Source organism: Hemitrygon akajei, unplaced genomic scaffold, assembly GCF_048418815.1.
Source record: "Hemitrygon akajei unplaced genomic scaffold, sHemAka1.3 Scf000033, whole genome shotgun sequence".
NCBI classification, from domain to species: Eukaryota; Metazoa; Chordata; class Chondrichthyes; order Myliobatiformes; family Dasyatidae; genus Hemitrygon; species Hemitrygon akajei.
This window is the reverse complement of record NW_027331919.1, coordinates 7110953-7115100: the sequence shown is the minus strand read 5'-3', so window position 1 is coordinate 7115100 and position 4148 is coordinate 7110953.

Here is a 4148-nt window from a genome sequence, read left to right as displayed (position 1 = left end):
TAAATCCAACTCATTCTCACTAACCACAACAGTCACAGTATCAGATTGTTTCTCAAAATATGGTTTAATCATATTTATGTGGCAAAGTTGTGTTGACCTTCTACGATCTGGAGTTTTTATTACATAATCCACATCATTAACTCTAGACACAATTTCATAAGGTCCATGAAATCTAGCTTGTAAAGGATTTGTCTGCACTGGGAAAAAAACCAACACCTTATCTCCAGGCTTAAACATCCTCCTCCTAGCTTCCTTATCATACCAAGTTTTCATTTTCTCCTGAGCCAACTTTAAATTTTCTTTGGCTAAGCTACAAGCTCTATGTAACCTGTCCTTAAATTTCAAAACATAATCCAACAAATTAGTATGCACTTCCTTACTAATCCACTGTTCCTTCAATAAAGCTAAAGGTCCTCTAACTCTATGTCCAAACACAAGTTCAAATGGACTAAAACCTAAAGATTCCTGTACCGATTCCCTTACTGCAAATAAAAGTAAGTTTATACTCTCATCCCAGTCACTTTCATTCTCCACACAATATGTCCTAATCATATTCTTGAGAGTAGAATGAAACCTCTCCAAAGCACCTTGCGATTCTGGATGGTATGCAGACGAAGTAATTTGCTTAGCTCCCAATTTATAAACTATCTGTTGAAACAATCCAGACATAAAATTACTACCTTGATCAGTTTGTATTTCCTTAGGCAATCCAAAATAAGTAAAGAATTTTATAAGAGCCTTCGTCACAGTTTTAGCTTTTATATTCCTAAGTGGTACTGCCTCTGGAAACCTAGACGAAGTACACATGATAGTCAACAAATACTGATAACCAGTTTTTGTCTTTGGTAATGGACCAACACAATCTACAATAACTTTAGAAAACGGTTCACCAAATGCTGGAATAGGTTGTAATGGAGCTACTGGTGTAACCTGATTTGGTTTACCCACAATTTGACAAGTATGGCACGTCTTACAAAACATCGCCACATCTTTTCTTAAACCAGGCCAGTAAAAATGTTTTAAAATCTTGTCCACAGTTTTCCTTACCCCTTGATGTCCACCTAAAGGCACACTATGAGCTAAAGTCAAAATCTCATTCCGATAAACTTTAGGAACAACCACCTGATAAACAACATTCCATTCCTCAATTGCAGGAATTGTAGGCGACCTCCACTTTCTCATCAACACTCCTTTTTCCAAATAATATCCTACTGACACCTTCTCAATTTCACTACCTAGTAAAGCTTGTTCCCTTAATTTTACAATCTCAGGATCTCTATTCTGCTCTGCTATCATCTCCTTCCGAGACAAAGATAAATCTTCATAGTCAGACTTACTCCCAGAATCTTGTTCAAACAACGAAGGTAAGAAAGTTTCTGACACATCCTCAAAACTCAAATCCTGAGTTGAACAGTCATGAGTAACGACCTCATTCTGCACATCAATCTTTTTAGCCATAGCTCTAGTCACAACACAGGAAGAATCTGTGTTAGAATTCACCTCAGGTACCTCTGACTCCATTGTCAAATGCACTTCAGGAAAAACTTGTCCACCTGCCAAGTCATTACCTAACAATAAAGAAATACCCTTCACAGGTAAGCTATGCTGTAATCCTACTTTAACAAATCCTGTAACTAACCCTGACTTCAAATTTACTTCATGTAAACGTACAGGCATAAAATCACTTCCAACACCTCTTATGTAATTTACCTCACCAGTATCACTCTCTTCATTAAACTTCAACACACTATCTAACATCAGTGATTGAGAAGCTCCAGTATCCCTAAGAATCTTTATTGGCACCAGAGTAGATCCTTCCTTCAAGGATACAAACCCTTCAGTTATAAAATGATCATATCCCTTTCTAACTTTGTCAGACTCTAACAAATCCTCATTTGTGTTTACCAAACCCTGTAACTTTACAGGTGCTTCAGTATGTTGCACACAAGCATCTGGAACTGCTTCCTTCTCTTTCTTTTTCAATTTGAAACAGTTAGCTATTACATGGCCAGGCTTCTTACAATAGTTACAAATAAGACCAAACTGTCTTTCCTTCACAGGTTGTCCTTCCTCCTTACCTCTCTCATTAACCTCTAATTTAATTTCTGATTTACCTGGAGTTTCCATATTATTTTTCCTCTTGAAAATTCTACCCTGAGGAAATTTATTCTTATGGATTAAAACATACTCATCAGCTAATCTAGCACAGTCCTGCAATTTATCAGTATCCCTCTCATTTAAGTAGGTCCTTACTTCAACAGGAATGCTTCTTTTAAATTCCTCCATCAAAATCAGCTCTTTCAAAGTCTCATAGTCCTCATTTACATTTTTAGAAGAAACCCATCTCTCAAAACACATAGCTTTATCATAGGCAAATTCCACATAAGTCTTTTCCACAGACTTTTTCAAACTCCTGAATTTTTCCCTGTACGCTTCTGGGACCAACTCATACGATTTGAGAATATTTTCTTTCACAATATCATAATCTAATGCTTGTGCAGCAGTTAAAGCTGTGTAAACCTGTTGTGCCTTGCCTTTGATTACACTCTGTAATAACACTGACCATTTATCTTTCGGCCACTCTAACATCCGAGCAATAGTTTCAAAATGTTGAAAATATCTCTCCACTTCTGTTTCACTAAATGGAGGGACCAATTTAATTTCTTGGCTAGCAACAAACGGTTTTTTAGAATTAGCAGACTGTTCTACAGACCTTAATTTCTCCATTGCATATTCAAAATCTCTCTGCTTTTGTTCAATTTCCAATTTACACCTTTCTAACATCATTTGTTCAATTTGCAACTGCATCTCCAGATTACTTATTGGAAACGATTCTAAAATCGATTCTTCAAAATGACCCGAAGCCACATAGTGTGATGCGATCTTTCTCTGTATTACAGCTTTTGAAGTAGTTGGCAAAATCCCTTTAAGATGCAACCGATTAGCGATCTCAGACACTTCAGTTTTTTTCGCCCTCGCTAACAAATCCGCGACTGGCGAATCCAGAAACTCATCAATATTCATCGTTGCCGAATACCACTCACAAGCCAATCAAACAAAAAAAATCGAGCAATCCCCGTTACCAAAACACCGATTCAAAATTCAAAAAACTTTTTAAACTCAAAAATTCAATTCCGGACGTACCCCCATAATTATGTTACGTATTCGGGCAACAATAATATAGATGAGTTAGGCAAGGGGTTTTATAACAAATAACACGTTTATTAAACACTGATAACAAACCCCCTTCAAATGTAAACAAACCCAAACAATGATCCGAGCTCAGCTGCTGACAGCTGGTCAGACAGTTCTTAATAGCTTTGCAGTCTCAAACAGTCTTTAAAGTAGTATTGAAAAAAACTCAGTTCTCCAAAGCGATATGCCGAATGAAAACAGTTCAAAGAACGATATGCCGACAGTTCAAAAGCTCACGGTACTTTTAAAAGGAGAGACTTTTTAAAGCGATTTAAATTCTCTTCCACGTCGATGTCCTTCGATTCCCAGCGTCGAACTCCCACGTCGAATTTTATTAAATATAACAACTTAAAGTGACTGACCTCTCTTCCACACTATTCTCAAACCCTTTCTGGTCATCCCAGGGGTCAACAGCGAGAATAGTCAACGAAATCCTTCCGAATGAGGATCAAACAAGGTCGAAGTCAATCCATCGAAAATCGATTTTTCTTGATCTCCAAACTTCACTCTCCATTAGCAAAGAAACCGTTGGCTCTGACCTTTTAAACTTTAGGCATTATATAAAACTTCATTTTTAACTAAACTGCGTCATCACATTAAATCACACAGTGACATGAAGTCATCTTGGCAAATCCAGCCACGAACTGCCCCACCTGACAGGGTGGGTCTTCCTTTTATACCCTGTAGAAAAAACCTGTCACATGACCTCTACTGGCGGGAAAATGACATCACTCCACCATTACCTCATGTCCAGTATAACTTCAACCCCAGTCACGTGACAAGGGTACCACTGTCATGTGTCACGGGTACGTAACAGGATAACTTTCCGTCCATAACAATTGGCGCTGCGAGCAGGGTATCAGGATGAATTTGTTCCGCCGCAAGAAGGAGGCCACTCCCGAACAGTTCCTTATTCCCGGCTGGACGGATAATTCGGCCGGGTTCGGGATGCT